Source organism: Etheostoma spectabile, chromosome 23, assembly GCF_008692095.1.
Source record: "Etheostoma spectabile isolate EspeVRDwgs_2016 chromosome 23, UIUC_Espe_1.0, whole genome shotgun sequence".
Lineage (NCBI taxonomy): Eukaryota > Metazoa > Chordata > Actinopteri > Perciformes > Percidae > Etheostoma > Etheostoma spectabile.
Window position 1 is genome coordinate 23,346,359 of NC_045755.1, and position 20,314 is coordinate 23,366,672.

The 20,314-nt window shown below is 43.3% G+C and overlaps 1 protein-coding gene, 1 non-coding gene and 1 pseudogene across 2 annotated transcripts in view; all 3 read right to left on the reverse strand.

Moving 5' to 3' along the window:
• Window positions 1-20,314, reverse strand: part of LOC116672880 (NACHT, LRR and PYD domains-containing protein 12) — a 769,761-nt gene that overhangs the window by 561,671 nt on the left and 187,776 nt on the right. The gene's annotated exons all lie outside the window — the stretch shown is intronic.
• Window positions 1-20,314, reverse strand: part of LOC116672882 (zinc finger protein 271-like) — a 643,109-nt pseudogene that overhangs the window by 471,398 nt on the left and 151,397 nt on the right.
• On the reverse strand, window positions 2,288-2,360 carry trnak-cuu (transfer RNA lysine (anticodon CUU)). The gene has a single exon. It is a non-coding gene; the product is annotated as a tRNA-Lys (tRNA).

Sequence of the window (20,314 nt, forward strand, 5' to 3'; positions counted from 1 at the left end):
AGGCTTTGAGGAAGACCAAACAACTGACCTCACAATGTCAGGTCTCCTTGATGACCTAAGTGTCTCAACACAGCCTGTCTTCTCCATCCTTGCTGCCTCCTCCCTGGCTGCTGCCTCCTCCCTGGCTGCTCCTATCCAGCCTGCCATCTCCTCCATGGCTGCGGATGTGTCTGGGGTATGTAAAGCATATTCATTTGCTAATAAATAACATCACTGTTATTTTGTTTTGTCCCAACTTCACTCATCTCAGAATATTCTCATCCTTGTTTCACCAGGCTGTGGATGAGTGGACAGCTTGGCAGAATATCTAGTGGAGCTGCACAACCAGCCCTACTAGACCTCACCAACCAGCAGGTCAGGAACTTATATCGTCTTGTTTTTACTCCTCTGTTCTCTGTCTCAAATGTCCACACTTGACTGTTTTTGTTTTCTCATGTGCGGTTCTTTGTATGTTGTCTTTCTCAGGTGATTTTGTCAATATTGTCGCTCTGTGCCAGAACTTCCTAGACCACGACAAGCAACGGGTTGTCTTTGCTGCCAGACACAAGACTAGGCTGGACACAGGGAGGTTCAAGTCTTCAAAGATGAGGCAGGAGTTCACTCCAGGGGTGGAGAATGTAAAGCGGCATGCCCTCACCATCGCTGCCCCGCTTGCCCAAGGGCCAGATTGCTGCCGCCTGGTGGGAACCATCTTTGTTCGGCTGTGCCATCCACCGCAGTCCCAAGAAGAGATCCAGATGGGACCTTATCCTGGAGGACTACAGACCAGTCAGGCGGCGCATTCTCGCCAACGGGTTAATTAATCAGCAAACCACCATGCAGCTGGTGGACGTGAGCCACACCACCCTAGTGCAGTGGCACAATAAGACGGTGAAGAGGCAAGACAGCATGGTGGTGATGCGGGGTCTGGACCTGCCAAGCCGCTTGTCTGTGGCGGCTGACCCTCTCCCCAGCGCAAATATGCACCCCCTATCTGTCCCCCCCCCCACCTGGCCCGGCTCACCAGTACCACTGTGGGTCAAGCGCAGGTTAAGAGGAAGGCTGCACCCACATTCGCGACACCTGTGGCTGTGAGGCCACGTACTCAGCGGCAGCTCTTCCCGGCTCCGCATCCACCTCCCACGTCAGCTCCACAGCTGATGATGCTGGCTCCAATGAGTACACAGGTGCCTGTCCTGATGTCTGCCCCCCAGGCCCTGGGGTTCAGCCTAAACCCAGGGAGGACTACATCCAATCTCCCATTTGGCAGTGCTGCAGCGTGCCAAACTCCTGCTCTTCCGGCTCCAGTCTGAAAACTGACCCGCAGAGTACTGCACGACACGTGCAAGAAATGCGGGCAGTTCAGGACAGCTGAGACAGGACACAGCCAGTACAAAGGGACTGTGTACTGCCCTTCAGTTGAGGCTGTCCCCAAAGAACAGTGGCTGGAGGACTTTAAAAAAAAAACAATAACATTTATGATAATTGTTTTGTGTTTGTTGTACTTTTTATGGTGTGTTTTAATTAAACCTTTACAAAAATTCTTTATTTATTCCTTTTTTTCTACACTAAAGTGGGTAACAATAATTATAATAATAATAATAATGATAATGGTGATGACAATGATGACAACATGCAGCAACAGTTACATGTAGGATGCTATTCACTTCAGGAAGGTAGGAATAAATAATACAGTGTATCAGTTTTCATTTATAAAAGATGCCCAACAATCCTTGCAATCAGATCAAAACTAAGCCTTTCTGTAAGGTTTGGGGAAGAACTTATCAATAGTTATTTATTTGCAATTATTATTTATTGTATCACTATTTACAACCCAGCCCAGCTTTATAACAGAGTAACACCCCAAATTCTGGAAAGTGATTTCCAAATAAGGCAATAAACAGTTTTTAAACTGGAAAACTGGACAAAAATAAAGAAACTGATGGAATATCTGCCTTGTGGACAATTAAATTACTAAAGAACTGTTCATTTAAAAAGACAGTAGGGGGCAGTAAAATGCCTAGACTGGCGGTATACTTGATGTTCCACAGTTCGACGGTTCGAATCCCAGCCGTGGCTTGCCCACAAAATTTAAAAACATCAGAAAAATTCTTTAATTGTTCACGGGGGGCAAAAATACCTTCATGTCTTCAATTTTAGACCATGATCGTAGAATGCAGGCACATTTTAGTCTGGTAAATTACAGGGATTTTTACACTGGGATGGAACTGCTAATCTTTCGATTGACAGATGATCTGCCCCCCTATATGGTGCAGAACTCAGGCATTCCCACTCTCTAAAACACCACCACCTAACGTGGGGCTCGAACCCACGACCCTGAGATTAAGAGTCTCATGCTCTACCCACTGAGCTAGTCAGGCACTTCTTAAAATTTGAGTTGCGAGTAAATATCGAGTAAATAAAGTAAATATGATAATCAATCAATCAACATTTATTTATATAGCACTTTACAGCACCAGCAGGTGTCCAAAGTGCTTTACATCATCAAGAAAACAAACACAACATTCACGTGAAATACAAACAAACAAAACAAACAAACAGACAAAGCATAAAAAACAGACAGATTAAGTAACCTATAATCATCAGAAAAAGAGTTGTTACACCACTACTGTGTATTAAAAGCCATTCTAAATAAATAAGTTTTAAGTTTTGATTTAAAATGAACAACATCCGTTATAGTGCGAATGTCTGGCGGGAGCTTGTTCCAGAGTTTTGGGCCAGCAACAGCGAAAGCCCGATCGCCCCACTGCTTGTACCTCGACCTCGGGACTTCTAGAGTCCGTAGATTGGAAGACCGCAACAACCGATTTTGCCCACCCAAAGTTAAAAGCTCGGACAAATACTTTGGGGCAAGGCCATTTAGGGCTTTAAAAACAAACAATGCAATTTTAAAATCAATTCTAAAACGCACCGGAAGCCAGTGTAGAGTAAAAAGAACGGGAGTGATGTGTGCACTCCGAGAAGTATTTGTGAGAAAGCGAGCAGCGGCATTTTGCACAAGCTGCAGACGTGCGATGGATTTTTGATTTAGGCCACCATAAAGAGCGTTGCAATAATCGAGACGTGAACTATTAAAGGCATGAATAGTCCTTTCCAAATCGTGCCTGTTAAGAAAAGGCTTTACTTTAGCCAGGAGACGAAGTTGGAAAAAGCTTGTTTTGACAACATTGCTTATCTGTTTGTCAAATTTCATGCTACAATTAAATGTCACACCCAGATTTTTTACAGTTTGCTTGGCGCATGAAGTCAGAGCTCCCAGACTTAAAGTTTGATTGTTTGACATGTATTTTGTACTGAAGATAATACATTCGGTCTTGTCATCATTCAGGGTCAGGAAATTGCGAGATAGCCACAACTTGATATCATTAATGCCATTTAGGAGGCAGTTTAGTGCAACACTGTCATTGGGTTGTATAGGCAGATAAATTTGCAGGTCATCTGCATAACAATGAAATGACAGGTTGTGCTTTTCGATTATAGCTCCTAATGGCAACATATATAAAGAGAACAAGATAGGGCCAAGAATTGAACCCTGGGGCACCCCACAATAGAGAGGAGCAGATGAGGAGGAGAAATCACCCATTGTGAAAGAAAAAGTCCTACTTGTCAAATAAGAGCTAAACCATTTAAGTGCAGTGCCTTGAATGCCTACAAAATGCTCAAGGCGTGCAAGAAGGACTACATGGTCCACCGTATCAAAAGCTGCGGTCAAGTCCAACATCACTAGCACAGTAGGATCCCCAGCATCTACAGACAAAGCTATATCACTGTGAACTCTTAGAAGCGCCGACTCAGTGCTATGGCGCGTTTTAAAACCAGACTGAAATTTTTCTAACACTGAGTTCTGTTGTAAAAAGACTTGTAACTGATTAAAAACAATTTTTTCCAACACCTTCGAAAGAAAGGGCAGATGTGAGACTAGTCTAAAATTGGACAACACATTGGGATCAAGATTAGGCTTTTTAAGTAGTGGCCTAACCAACGCATGTTTAAAAGCTTCTGGACAGAACCAGAACTTAGACAACAGTTAAAAAGGTAAGTAGACTCGACCCAATGGTGCTAAAAACCTCCTTCACCATCCTGGCAGGAATGATGTCTAAAGCACAATTGGTAGGTTTCAAGTGTTGTACAACCTCAGTGAGCAGCGACAGAGAAACAGGCTTAAATTCCTCAAACACAGCAGAATGCACAGGAACAACAGGTACAGACACATTAAAATCAACACTGGCGTTTTGCCTGACTGAAGCTACTTTATCAATAAAGTAACAGAGAAACTTCTCACACATACTGGTCGAAACCTCTGTCAAAAAAGAGGCGCATGGATTCACAACAGAGTTTATAGTGTTGAATAACACCCTAGGTTCATGGCTGCTGTTAGTTATGACAGATGAGAGATAGTTCATCTTTGCCACCTTTACAGCCTTCTGATACTCTGCAAGACATTCCCTTAACAAGCCCAGAGAAACTTGTAACTTGTCCTTTTTCCACCTCCGTTAAGCTTGTCTGCAGCGTTGCCTAAGGGCCCTCGTGTTGTCGTTTAGCCAGGGGTCTGCTTTAGGTTTGATAGATTTAAAGCGATGAGGGGCAATAGAGTACAGTATTTCCACACTTGTAGAATAGAAAGCTGAGAGAATGCTGTCTGGGGAAGATGGTAAAACCAGACCATTAGTAGCATAAAACTGAGAGACAAAGAATTTTGAAGCAAACTCTGCAGCTGAGGAGGGAGTGATACAGCGACGCCTGGAGACTGAGGATACAGGTTTACTAGGCGGTGGAGGAACGCTGATCTCAAATCTAATGGGGAAGTGATCTGAGATGCCGGAGTCTAAAATGTCAGTGACTGAAACGGAAAGTCCAACAGAGATGATAAGATCCAAGGTATGGCCAAGATTATGTGTTGGCCTATTCACACATTGATTAAGACCAAAAGAGTTTAACAAAGTTTTAAAATCATTAGCCAAAGGGTTTGAGGGGCAACAAACATGAATATTGAAGTCCCCACAAATCAGGAGCTTGTCATATTTTGGAACAACGTCAGCCAGAAATTCAGAAAACTCGCGGATAAAATCCCTGTTGAGTTTTGGTGGGCGATAAATGATTGCACACAAAACAGGGGAATCCAGGTCAGCCACGAACAGTTGAAGCTCAAAGCTAGAACAGCAGGAAACAGGTAGTAATCTGCATCTGTACTCATCCTTGAAGAGTGTGGCCAATCCACCACCTCGGCCTGAAGCTCGCGGGGAGTTGAAAAAAGAGCAACCGGGGGGAGGAGCTCCGTGAAGGCGCTGTTTTCACCTGGTTTTAGCCAGGTTTCGGTCAGCAGAAAAAAGTCCAGAGCATTGGTAGTAAAAAAGTCACTGAGGATGAAAGTCTTATTTATGACTGATCTGGTGTTGATCAGTGCCATGCGAATTGAACGCCTTCCAGACTGTTTGGAAGCCCGACTAAGTGGGCGGAGATTCCTGTGCACACAGCCGCGGACAGAGAGCTTCACGCTCCGGCAGCGGGGAGGCTGGCACCCGGAGTCAGGCAGATCCGCAGTAGGCCGGAGCCACCGGTAATTGTACGCCAAAGTACGCCGCCGATCGAAGCCCACAAACTCCGTAGAAAACCCGACACCTGAAAGGTCCGGATCGCATGAGGAAAGTGAAGCCAGGTAAGCCACAAGCCTGACACGAACTCCGCCTCTCTTACCGCGTCCCCTGCGGCGATTTTTATTTTGCGGGGTAGCAAGCAAGGTTGGCGCCGTAGGTAATCCGGTATGGACGCCAGGAAAGGCGGTGGGGACTTTGACTGCTCATCAGAGCCGTGGATCAGCATTTTTTCCGCTGAATTACCTATAGTTACAAGGGTCAAGCGGTCATACACCAGCAGTGGTGACACATTCTGAGTGATAAGTAGTAGGAGCAGGACAATACACAATAATCTCAGCAGAGGTAAACGGCGAGCCACACACAACGGCGCCATTTTTGTTCCCTCAACTATATACACAATTAATTAGATCATCTGTTAATTTGGTTGTCACAGAGGCTTTAATGCAAAGTCTATCATTGGTTCTGGCGTTGATCTTGTTGGAGAGACAGGACATGCCAATGGAAAGTTGCTTGTCTTCGTTATGCTTGGTCTGCCGGTCTCCTCCTGTAGGAGCCCAGGATCACTGCCCAGGATCACTGGATTATTGGACACGGTACTGTAAGAAATTCATAACTTAACATCGCATTCGTTCAGATTTCTGAGGAAAAGAAGGCTGAGGGTCGAATTGAGAATGAAGGAAAAGGTTTAATGCAACAGCAGTGATGAAAATGATAAGACAAAGACAATCAGACAAAACAAACACAATAACACTGCAGCTGACAGCGGACTGATCCACGCTCCTCCTGACGGAGTCACATGAAAGCAGTCCTGAATATCTGTAAAACACTCTCATTTATGCCGTGTACCTGGGGGCGGTTCCTTTTCACCTGGTGCTTTCAATTCCATTCTCATTGGTCCGCTGTTGTCATGACAACATGCCGTACATCTTTCCTGTGCAATGAGAACTGACCTGCCTTCAAACACTGCACCTTTGGGGGTCGTTTTGGTTACAGAACAGAGGTTCTGTTGTGTAAATGTGAAACTCCAACATCAACATATTCCAATCAACATTGTATTGTTTTAGCCTAGACCAAGACCCCAGGGGACAGGAGACAGAGAGGACCACCTTTTGTTGCATAGCAGGAAGCCCTTTCCATATGTTGAATGCCAGACTTGACCAGATCAATACTTTACAGTCAGAGAAACGGGGGGGGGAGGAGGTAAGGAACAAATGGCCATCCTGCCTTCCTCACAGACATATGTATATTAATCCCATCCTGGCTGCATAATACACAGTTTATAACTTTTTATAACTCAACAGTACCAAACACGCTCTGCACCCTGGGGTACTATTGGACTTGTTTTTTTGTTTTTTTACCATTGCATACCGACATTGGAGATTGGAAATAAACCTGTTTTACTATCATTCTGGCCTCCGCTTTGTCTGCGTTTTTTTTTTTAAATGGCGGGGCGCATGGCTGCCATCACGGTAGCTATAAGCTACCTAAATTAGCCCTCAAAGACAGACCTGGATTGATGCCTGTTTATAAATTGATTTATTGAGTTCATATTTTATGTTAATGATCGATTAAAATCATCTATTAACCTAGCCTTTCCTCATTTTTAATGTGAATTGTACGTATAAGGTGTAAATGTCTAGTGTGTTAGATGCATTTTGGCTGTGTGTAGCCTTTTAACTGTCTAGTAATCTGAGCCACCCCTAGATGGTTGAATTGGTATGATCCAATTTTAGGGGTGGGGTCCAGGCATATAGAGGTAGGCAGTTGAGTGTGTTCTAGAGGAGAGCATGAGGGAAACGGAGGGTATAGGACGTAAGTCTGTCGGATGTTCTCTAGAATGACTTGTCTTAGGTCATTAAGAAACAGTGTCAAGTCAATTCATTTTACTTTTGGTGAAATTGTTTTGTCTTTCATTAATTCCATTTATTTTTGTAAACACTATTTTGCCTTATTGGCTGTACTCTAGGTTATTATAAATATCCCCTCTTACCAACTGCAACTAGCTCAACTTCTGTCTACATCTACCCACAACATGGACATAGACAGTTTATATTAAAGAATTAATAAAGGGGTAACAGTTCCCTCACTCACCCGGCAAGGGAAGAGTACCATGCTTAAAAAATGAGGTATCTGCAAAGACGAGTAGGCTATAGTCTAGTCCTGCCTACTTCATTTAAACAGCTCCTGAATACCCTAAACACCACAAACACCCTTATGGCCTTTAAGTTGGCTCAATAAAAAGGGTAATAAATGAAAAGAAGAACATCAAATATGGGTTTAACTGCGTGTATTACAAATATAATAAATTAAACATCAGACACACCCACTTAATAAAAACACGTTTAAAGCACTCAAATAATTCCCCCACATTTAACCACGTTTCCCCCCCAAAAAAACAAATGTCCCAACAAAATAAATGTCAGTCAGTAATCTTAAATAGTCCGGATCCAGAAACGTAGAAAATAGGGGTGATCCGAGTATCCGGCTGAAACGAGTATCTGGTACGGATAAAGCACTTTTGCCGAGTACAAGTATTATCCGAGTAATATGAGTCAATATCCGTGCTCGGATTGAATAAAACTCCTCAACTGGCCGCGCAGCGTTCTGTGATAATCACAACGCCCCCCCCCCCCCCCCCCGTCTATAAACCCGCTCGGCTCAATCACCAACCCAGTCTCATATAAAAACGTACACTGACTACGTTGGTCCAATGTGCAATAACGTAGAGGGGTTACAATAATGGTCCTTGAATTGTATGACTGTCACGTTTTTTCTGCCTATTCTTTTTCTACCGTTTCAACCCAATCACACACAGAACACGGAGATCACGGAGAAATGCGCTCTCTCTCTCTCTCTCTCTCTCTCTCTCTCTCTCTCTCTCTCTCTCTCTCTCTCTCTCTCTCTCGCTCTCTCGCTCTCTCTCTCTCTCTCTCCCGCTCCGTCAGGCAGGCAGTCGGGTCTGCGATCTGTTCCGTTAACGTTTAGGGTTTCTTCAGCTTCAGGTTTGTTTTTAACTTCGGTTTATAGTACTTACAGACTTAGTAACCAGTAGGTTTCTGGTGAACGTGGGGTTTGTAGTCCTTACATAGTAACCAGTAGGTTTCTGGTGAACGTGGGGTTTGTAGTCCTTACATAGTAACCAGTAGGTTTCTGGTGAACGTGGGTTTCAGATGTGCTGCTTGGTTTAAATGCAACTCCCGTTTTTTTACTGTCAGCTGCCCCCCGCCCCCTCTCTCTCTGTGTCTCTCTCTTACTCACACACACACACACACACACACACACACACACACACACACACACACACACACACACACACACACACATATACCTGGTGTGGAAATAAAAAAATAAAAAAGAACCAAAAAAAATCACACTGATCATAAAAATAAAAAGTTAAAAAAAGAAAGTTATACTGAGTATGAAAACTCTTGTTCATTACATTTTACTTCATAATTGCAACTGCATGTGTTGTATTCATTGTTGCAAAACGTTCTGTATATAGTTTGTTTGTTACCATGACAACACCATTGATCTGAAGCTCGATGCTGTCATGTAAATAGTTTTCAAATCAGCAATAAATATAACTATTTTTGATCAACTCATATCAATTGCATGCTTGAAATAACATACCGGTTAAAGCCTCGCACATTTCAAGAGAACCTGACCCACTTCCGGGTTAAATCTGACCACTTCCGGTTTAGGCCCCGCCCAGTCCGAGTACGTATATACAGATAATTCATGTGGTAAACAGATACAGATACAGATAATGCTGTACTCGCTCATCCCTAGTAGAAAACAAACCAAACAAAACATGGCAAGAGAAGTGTGGTAACCTAGGGAACCTCGCAACGGTCCATTTAGCATCGCTGCCGTGGATCAGAGGAGAAATCCCAACTGTTAATCCCACGAGAAAATACTTAATCCCGAGGTTGGTGTCGCCTGAAAAACATGCCACACAGAGCCCTCTAAACGGGACCGCTTCGTCCCTTGATCTCCCCAGAGTCCCCTCTTGCTCCCGATCAATCAGCTGATGACCCTCCCCCCTCTACGTCACATCTGTGTGTCCTTTTATACATGCATCAATTAGTAAAAGCATTTTTTTTAAAAGAAGGAAATAATACACCAAATCCAGACCATACACAATCCGGGATACTATACCTCTGATACGACAGTTTATATATTTATCTACATGGGCAAGCAAACAATACACTCATGCATGTTCCCCATACATGAAATAGCCGCTAATGAAGATGGATATGGGCGACAATTACAAAAACAGTTGAATTGAATTCTTTATTTTTCCGCCATCCTCTCCAAAAGTAGAAAAAATAAAAAAGTTTGACCTCCCTCTGGCCTCTCACAGACTGTATATATATTGATAGACAGTGCATCTGGTTTGGCAAAGTGCTGCAAGTGTGGAAGTAACTTCAACGTGCATGTCAAGGCTAAATGTCCCCACTATAAACTGACGGGGCAAACAGTAGCACAACATTATTGGTGCATTATGGTTATTACAGTTAACCAAACGTTGTAAGAAACTTGGTTATACGTGTGTTAATAGTTAGCATTAGATAATGATAAGCATAAGACAATCCCATTTTTGCATTTTGTTGACGCTACTTTAAATTCAGAAAAGTAAATTTTGATTTGCAGAAAATTGTTAACATGTTTAACTATGGTAACATGGTAACTTCAGATACATTTACTTTACAATGGGACTCTTCTTCTACGTAATAACTATGGGACAAAAATATACTTACTGTTAGGTCTGCTGCTGGTAGCGCTCTGTCTCTGCCCCCACCCCCCCCATCCCCTCTGTCTGCCCTTAAATGCAGGAGTGAAGCCTGGTCTACGGGAGGCAGGGTTCATGCTGCAGCTCATCATTTCTAATCACCTCTGCTTCAAATACCCGTCAAACTACCACTCCTTGTCAGATCATGGTCAAGACGACCACGTTAGTCTCTCTACTGGTTTGCACTAGTTTTTGATGAGATCTGCTTGTCCTGATTATTCTTTGTCTGCCACAGTTCCGTGAACCTGACTCTTGCTGCCACTTCACTCCTGCTCTCAACACTAGATCTCTGGATTATTGGACACGGACCATCAGAAACACGGTACCACACACGCTCTGTAGATTAGATTAGATTCAACTTTATTGTCATTACACATGTTCAGGTACAAGGAAACGAAATGCAGTTTAGATAGAGCCTCCGTGCCGCAGCTATTTAAAGCCCCGCCACATGCACTTTGTCATAGACGGCTATCTTTATGAAGAATTCCACTCGGACTCGTAGTGCACCTTGTAGGACTCAGCTTGTAACTGTACAACCGCTGGATGTCTTGCGCATGCTCAACAATGTACCTCTGCTACGGAAGCCTAACTGTGACATATCACTACATCTCCCCCCTCCCAGCAGCGAAACCGCTTGCTTAACCTTATGGGTACTTTACAGAAATACTCAACATTTAGAAAATAGCATCTCTGAACACTAGGACGTTGGAGTAGACTGTCCTCAGTCCGCAGCAACGTAGGGATTATTCTGCCCTCAACAGTTGCTGTTCCTATCAATCCTACAAAACAAACTTTCAGTACAAGCCTTTAGTTAGAAGTAAACTTGCTGATAATACCAACATCTATAACATGTGAATCTTTACTCTTACAGAGTTCCAATGCACTTTCAAATTCCAATTTACTCCTTATCTCTCCTCCTGTCTATATATTTCTTTTTGTTCCTGAACTCTATATGCTTCACATCTAAACACTTGAACTAAACACGTGAAGTAGAAGACTTTGAGTCACTAAGTGTCTCTATATCTCAGAGGAATTCTGACTTTTCTTCCCCTGGATGTAACCTGTGAACCTTCGAGTGTAGTAGGACGCTCCACCTCCGGGTGCAGCAGCCTCTGAACAGGGCTTCTGGTTGTGGAGTCGGAACTGTCCTCAGGTGGAAAGCTACTGGTTGGTTCCACTGGGGAATCAGGTGACTGTAGCTGATCTGGTCGATCGGTGAGCTGTGGCACAGCTTGCAGATGTCTCCGATTCCGTCGTAGCACAGCACCATTATCTGTTTCCACCATTTAAGACCGTGGCTCCTTGCATTTGGCAATAATCTTAGCTGGGGTTTTCCAACCTTTGTCACCATCCAGTTTTATCCTGACATTCTGTCCTGGTTGTAGAGTGGGAAGTGGTTGTGCAGAATAATGGCGATCATGGAAGAACCGATAAGCTGACTTTGTCTGATCGTCCTTTTGCTGTACCAACTCCTTGTCCACCGGAGCAGCTCGCAGTTTGCTCTCAAGCATCGGAAGTGTAGTTCTAATCTCTCTCCCAATCATAAGTAGTGCAGGGCTCATACCTGTAGCGGTACTAGGGGTTGCTCTGTAGCACATCAGAGCCAAATGGGGGTCAGCCTGCTTCAAGATATTCTTCGCAGTCTGAACCGCTCGTTCAGCCGCACCATTCGCCTGAGGGTAATGTGGGCTAGAGGTCGTGTGCACGAATCCATATTCTCTGGCAAACTCTTGGAACTCAGTAGATGTGAACTGAGTGGCATTATCACTGACCAGTTCCAGTGGAATTCCCCACCTCACAAACATGCCCTTGAGTCGACTAATGACATCACGACTAGATATAGAAGTCAGTCGAGCTATTTCAATGTCTCTGGAGTAATAGTCGGTTACGATGAGATAATTCCACCTCTCAAACTCACATAGGTCAGCAGCGATGCGCTGCCAGGGGCCCTCTGGTAGGGTAGAAGTCAGGAGAGGTTCATGCCTCTGGGTTGGTTTGTTTTCAATGCAGAATTTGCATGACGACACCGTCTGTTTAATCTCAGCACTGATGCTCGGCCACCACACAGCCATCTTGGCGCGTGCCCGGCACCGTGTTAGTCCTTGGTGTCCTTTATGTAGATCTGACAGCACTTCAGCCCTCTGCGCAGTAGGAATGACCAGCCGGTCCTGATATAACACTAATCCATCCGTTTCTGAGAGATGAGCTCTTGCAGAATAATAACGATGGAGAGAAGGGTTCATCATTGTTTTGGGCGGCCATCCATTCTTGATGAAACTTGTAATCTGCTGCAATTCATAATCATGCTGAGTGGCCAGACGGATCTTAGAGAGTCTTTGGGATGAGACAGGTGCATTTGCTACAACTGACGAAACATGTGCTTGTATCACCTGATCTGTGGTCTCATCACTCACGTGTTTCTGCGGCCTCCTGGATAGAGTGTCGGCCACCACCAACTGCTTGCCTGGGACGTGTACTGCTTCCACGTTGAACCTTAAAAGGCGCATCAGCAGTCTCTGGCACCTTGGAGGGGTTTTGTCCAGGTCGTAAGTATTTATGAGTGGCACAAGTGGTTTGTGGTCTGTTTGCAGAAGGAAACTGTCCATTCCCTGAACGTAGCGTGCAAACCGCTCACACGCCCACACTCCTGCCAAGCACTCCTTCTCGATTTGAGAGTATCTTCTCTCGGCATCCGACAGTGTGCGGGAGCAGAAAGCCACTGGCTTTAAGCCGTCCTCATGTTCTTGTAGTAGAGCTGCCCCTAAGCCGTAGCTACTTGCATCGGCGCTGATGACGGTTTTCCGATTTGCATCATAATATGCAAGAGCTGGGGCTGACACTAGCATGCCTTTAACAGCGATGAACGCCTGTTCTTGGGTGTCGTTCCATACCCACTTGTTCTCACTTCTCAACAGGCTGGTGATTGGGTGTAACTTGGTGGAGAGGCCTGGCAAGAATCTCACCACGTAATTAATCAGACCCAGAACCTGCCGGAGCTCCTCCACATTTGTGGGACTCTGCATCTTGGTGATGGCTTCTACCTTAGTCGGATCTGGTTTGATGCCCTCGGCACTGATGATGTGACCGAAGTATCGAGTTTCTGATTTGCTGAAATGACACTTTGCTCTGTTCAGCTTCAAGCCACTGTTCTTAACAGTCTTCAGAACTGCATTCAGGTGGTTGTCATGTTCCTCCTTGGTCTGTCCATAAACGAGAATGTCATCCATGACGACGACAACCCCTTCATGGTCCTTTAGCAGTGTGGATAACTGTCTTTGAAAAATTTCTGGAGCTGACGTGATTCCAAACGGCAGTCGTCTGAAGCAGAATCTACCGATGGGGGATATAAATGTTGTCAGTCTCCTACTCTTAGCATCCAGAGGAATCTGCCAAAATCCACATGAGGCATCAAGGGTGGAAAACACCTTAGCCCCCGCCAGCTTTGGAGCAATGTCTTCCATAGTTGGTAAGATGTAGCGCTCCCGTTTTCCTGCTTTGTTTAGGCGTTTCAGATCCACACATATTCTTACTTGATCTCTGTTTTTCTTTTCAACAGGAACCATCGGGGCGCACAAATCAGTGGGCTCAGTAACCTCTTCTATGATGCCCAAGTCTAGCATACGCTTCAGTTCTGTTTCAACCTTCGAAAGAAGAGGAAATGGGACACGGCGTGGCGCTGTCAGGCTGTAGGGCTCTGCATCTGCTTTCAGTTCTATTTTAACAGGGTCGCATTTAAGCAGGCCAATTTCCCCAAAGACGTCCCCTAGGAGGTCTGTGTTTATATTGTTGAGCCTTCTGACCAAACCCATCCTCCTGGCAACACTACCTCCCAACAGGTTGTGAGCATAGGGTCCCTTTATGACAGTAACCCAGAACCGGTATTTCTGTCCCTTAAACTGACTTGTGGCCAGAAACTTGCCCACACAGTGGACTTCGCCTCCAGGGCTGGTGACCGGTGGCATTTTACCTGCTGTGACCAATTTTGGGCTCTTTAGCAGTCTGTTAAATGCAGCATGAGACACAACTGTAATGTCTGCACCTGTGTCGATTTTAAATCTGACAGAACAGCCATTTACAGGTAAGTCTACAAGCCACTCATCATCCGAATCTGGCTGCTCAATTATTGCTGCCTTAGTATTAGTTACTGCTCCAAGAAAAAACATGTCGTCCCTCTCGGCTGGGTTGTCAGAAGCTACTGTCACCTCTTTCAGCATTTTAGTTTTGCAGACTACTTCAAAATGTCCAGTTTTATTGCATTTCCGGCACCTCTTGTTCTTCGCTGGGCATGGCTGCATTTTCCCATGTTGTCTATTACACCGAGAGCATGTAAGGAGATATTTGGACTTACCGTGCTCCGGTTTTCTCCGCCATTGTGCATCATTGTTGCTCTTTTTAGTGTGAAAATGCCGTCTTCCTTGACTCATTCCGTCCACAGCATGTTCCACACGCAAACTTGCACTCTGCTGTTTGATTTGCTCACTTTGGCGTGCTATCTGAATAGCTCGTTCAAGCGTGAGGTCTGCCTCCAGCTGTAATTTCTGGGAAACATCTCGATCCAATATACCTATCACGATCCCGTCTCTGATTTGTTCATCTTTAGTGCTTCCGAACTCACAGTATTGTGCTAGCTCATATAAGCTTCTAACGAATGCCTCGACTGGCTCTCCGGCTTTCTGTACTCTCTTATGAAAGCAAGCTCTGTCGTGGATAACGTTCCTTTTAGGCACAAAATGGTCGCTAAATTTTGCCATTACCGTCATGTAATCCAGCTCGGGATGAGTCTCTACAGTTTCTTCGTCTGCCGCTTCTTCGACGTTTTCCCTCTCGTACACAAAAGAGTCATAAATAGCCTCTGCCTCTCTCCCCAGGGCATAAAGAAGCGTGTTAACTTTTTCTTCTCCGCTCTCTCGGTCCAGCTTGGATGCTACTCTGAAGCGGTCGAAGCGACGGCGCCATAAAGGCCAGTCCGCCAGGCGGGAGAAGTCGAAGGGTTCCGGTGGTCCGAACTTTGCCATATCTCATTCAGTAGGCGTCCTGCATCCCACTTCTGACACCATGTCATAGACGGCTATCTTTTATGAAGAATTACACTCGGACTCGTAGTGCACCTTGTAGGACTCAGCTTTATTACTCAGCTTGTAACTGTACAACCGCTGGATGTCTCGCGCATGCTCAACAATGTACCTCTGCTACGGAAGCCTAACTGTGACATATCACTACACTCACAAACCAGGAGAAGGCTGTAAGAAGAGTTTTCAAATGCCAATATCCTCTGTTGGGAATGCTATTAAGAAATGGCAGTCATCAGGAACAGTGGAAGTTAAAGCAAGATCTGGAAGACCAAGAAAAATACCAGACAGAACCGCTCGCAGGATTTTGAGAAAAGCAAGTCCAGACCCACGTTAGACTGCACGATCCATCCAGAAAGACCTGGAGACGCTGGAGTTGTGCTACACCATTCCACTATAAAGAGATACTTCTACAAATACGGTCTTCATGGAAGAGTCATCAGATGAAAACCTCTTCTACGTCCTCACCACAAAAATCAGCGTTTGAAGTTTGCAAATGAACATATAGAAAAGCCTGATGCATTGTGGGAACAAGTTCTGTGGACCAATGAGGTTAAATTAGAAATTTTTGTCCGCAAGGAGCAAAGGTACGTTTGGAGAAGAAAGGGCACAGAATTTAATGAAAAGTTCCTCTTTCCAACTGTTAAGCATGGGTGAATTAATCATGCTTTGGGGTTGTATTGCAGCCAGTGGCACAGGGAACATTTCACGAGTAGAAGGAAAAATTAATTCAATAAAATTTCAGCAAATTTTGGACGCTAACTTGATGCCATCTGTGAAAAAGCATTAGCTCTGCAGGGTGTTTAGCAGACGCCATATTTTTGTTTTCTGTTATTTTTAAAGTGTAAATGATGGAAATAAAATCTAACTTTTTGTGACATATTATACAAATGTCTACTCTGTCATTTGATGCCTTTTTGGAGTTTTTTCCATCTTTTGTTGGCTTCTTTATGCACATTAATACAAATTTTTACCTGGGGTGCCCACATTTTCGAGCCCCACTGTATCTTCTAACCTTTACTTTAAAGTATTTGTATAATATACAGTAAACACAGATCAGATTAAGCTTGTTCACAAGCAGCATATGTGTAACCTTTATTGTTCGTATCTCAAGCATTTTAGGATGACATTTCTTTCTTCACCTAGACCGATTTTGGTTTGAGTAATTAGCCAGGCCCCCTCATCCAGTCTCCTGTAATTAAACACAACATAATGAGTCATACTAGTTATTGCATTATTAAATCTTAATAATGTTAAAAAAAAATAACTTGAAGTTAGTTCAAATATCTAAACATAAACATGTCAGCAGTTATTAACATTAACAACTGAGAGCTAACCATCCAATCCCATTAGTCTTTAATCCTCCCAACATGTTCGACCCGCCAACCCCTCCAGCAGTAAAACAGAGAAGCATGAACAATAAGCTCACTTGAAGCCATAAAAGGTATTTTTCTTACACTTCAATCGGACTCTGACTTCGAATTCAAATATTGGGTATTCAAGAAAATTCCGCAACTTATGATGTATCTGTGATTTTACTAGTGGTTTCTCAGAAGTTTCTCACAGAAACTAGCTTGTTCATTGACATACAGTTGCCCACCAAACATCACAAACCTGTTGGGTGGGGCTTTACGTATTTGCTTGTTTGCCATCAAGTGACCTGCATACCAATGACTGTAAAGATTAATATGCACAGTGCATGCTGCTCTAGATTCTCCTGTAGAAAGATAAACACCAGAGTAGGCTAACTCCAGATTATTTAAGCAAAAAACGTCCCTGGGTGGACTTGAACCACCATCCTTTCGGTTAACAGCTGACTGTTCTGACCTATTGCTGCACAGAGACTGCATCTGGCTGAACTTCCATGAGAGGGAGCTCGATCTTTAAGCCACAAGCATTTGCTTTATGGCTTTTTGAGGTTGAGCTGCACATCTAAGCTTATCAGGCTATTTTCCTGTTACTCAGAAATTGGGGAAGCTGACTCATGCAGAAATGTAGAAGCTGGACGTGCAATGTATTGTTCTTCCATGTCAATTGGCCTCTGAATTTTCAAAAAGATTAAAAAAAAAAAAAAAATCTCCCTCCCCCCAAGGTGGCTGCTATCTCCATAGCAACCAGATGTAATGATTTTAAATGGAGACTAACTTTCCCTGGGAGGGGGGGGAGGGAGGAGGTCAATATTAACCTATCAGAGTCTGGGGATAGGAGAACTTTAATTGGCTCTCTGGTTTTTGGCTTTAACCTAAATGCTTTGCATCTACATCCAACTGTCTCTTTGACCCCTTGTCAAGGTAAGAAAGTGCACTCTCATGACCTCTTCAGGCTAGTTACAGCTAGCTAGTTACAGCTAGCTAGTTACAGCTAGCTAGCTACAGTTATCTAGCTGTAACTAGCTAGCTGTAACTAGCTAACTGTAACTAGCTAACAGTAGCTAGCTAGCTGTAACTAGCTAACTGTAACTAGCTAGCTGTAACTAGCTAACTGTAACTAGCTAACTGTAACTAGCTGGCTGTAGCTAGCTAGCTGTAACTAGCTAACTGTAAGCTGTACTAGCTAACTAACTGTAACTTGTACATTCAGGCAGATTTTAAGGTTGAACTTTGTTGAAAACAACATAAATGTCCTGTTACTGTAGATGGTGTGATCAGAAATGTCCAGGCCAGAACTGTATACCACTGTATATGTGATGAATGCATTTTATTGTGTCTTTTAAATATGTAATTAGGTTTTCACTGATGTAGTACTTAGCTAAAAAATGATACAGTGTAGTTTGATATAATTATGTTGAATATTTTTAAATTAGTGAGATATTCTTTTATATAAAAGTTGTTTTATCAATTTATAATGTAACTATCAATATCTAAACAAAACGTTTAAAAGAAATAAACCTGGCTATTCCGTTAGTGTTTAAATATTAATGATGAAATGAATTCGTAAAGTTACATAAACGATAATCTTCTAGTCTGCCCTTGCTAGATATTAGCATGGCAACAGTCTCCACCAATCAGAAATTTCGCTGTCTCACACACACACACACACACACACACACAATCAGTCACATACACGAACGCACACACGCACACAAACAAACACACTCACTCTCACACACACACACACACACACACACACATTTTCTACTCACTCACACACAAATATGCACACTAAAAGTACTGTTTTTTAAATGGAGTCTGGTTGGTTTAGTGCTAGCTACGTCGTAGCTGTTTCTGGGGAACAGAAAGACCTTAAATTAAGGTGACCAGATTTCTCAGACAAAATCCGGGGACATTTTCAGCTCAGAAGCGTATTTACCTCCAAAACACGTCATGTTTTTACTTTTGTAAAACTTAAAACGGGGACACTAGACCTAGAGCTGTCCCCCCCCCCCAGGTCTGACGCTAGACCCCCCCCCTGCTGCTACTCCATACTCCATTACACCTCAGAGGGAATGTTTCAAGATAGAAAGTCCTAATACTTCAAGATAAAAAGTCCTAATACTTCAAGATAAAAAGTCTTAATATTTAAAAATAGAAAGTCCTAATAGTCCTGTGATTTCAAGATAGAAAGTCTTAATATTTCAAGATAGAAAGTCTCAATATTTCATAATGTTGTAATGTTTACTGAACTACTGACAGCTTTTGCTTTACTGCTCAAGGCTTGTTTCTGCAACAGCTCACTGAGAATCAGATACAATAAAAACTATTGAGGACATATTTTCCTTTGACATGATGAAGTATTAAACGAGATCGCTCCAGTTGGCAGAAACAAGCTACAATCTAAGTTAATAAGATAATTGTGCAGCTTGTATTTACGTTCATAAAAGTGCTTGTTTAGCTGCTAACAGACTCAGATTAATATTCTAAGTGTCTGACACCATTATGGAAAGGATTTCTAAGGAGGTTGACCTTTCTGTTAAAGATTAAGATCCTTTTTTAAACATAAAAGTCTGCGAAATTGCGTTCGCTAAACCCACCAGACTCCATGTAAATAATCAGTGATTTTAGCATCGTAAAACACGGCTTCTAAAACCTCTCTGAGCACCGCTGGTTCTGGCTGCCTGGAGCCTGCGTCTGTAGGGGGAGCGACTATCGGCTCTGTTTTGTCAGTATTTTCTTTCTTTCATTCCAATTTCGGGTCTTTCAGTCACAGTGAAACCGGGGACATTTCCGGGGACAGATCCAGCCGGGACAGGTCGCCAAAATCGGGGACTGTCCCCGGAAACCGGGGACGTCTGGTCACCCTACCTTAAATAGGTTATAAAAGGTTATCTATCTTGAAGGGTTAAGACACTTAACACTTCACCATTAAAACAAAACTGTATGTATTTAAAAAATTTAGCAAAACTGGGGTGTTTTATTTATATACAGTCTATTAAGGCTCACATCACTAAACCCACCAGACTCCATGTAAATAAATAGTAATTTTAGGATAGTACAACACACTTCATTCAAACGCAACAGAAACCAAATAAAACTATGAAAAGCCATTGTTGGTCTTCTCTACAACTTTCCAAACATGTATAAATCTAGTGTTTGTTGAAATAAACACATACTTTACCGATTTACATGTGAAATTATGTTGGTTCAATACACGCTAAAAGTACTGTTTTTAAATGGAGTCTGGTTGGTTTAGCGCTAGCTACTTCATAGCGCTTTTTGGTAAACAGAAAGGTCTTAAATAGGTTTTAAAAAGTTATACATCTGTGTATATCTATACCTTTACCTATTCAAATATACACACACACATTCACAATCTATTCGGAACTCTAATTTGCATATTCCAGAACACGTCTTTGTGATGTCACTGACGTTTCCTCATGATGGAACTTGTCATCATAGTCGGTGTTCCGGTCCCTTTACCTT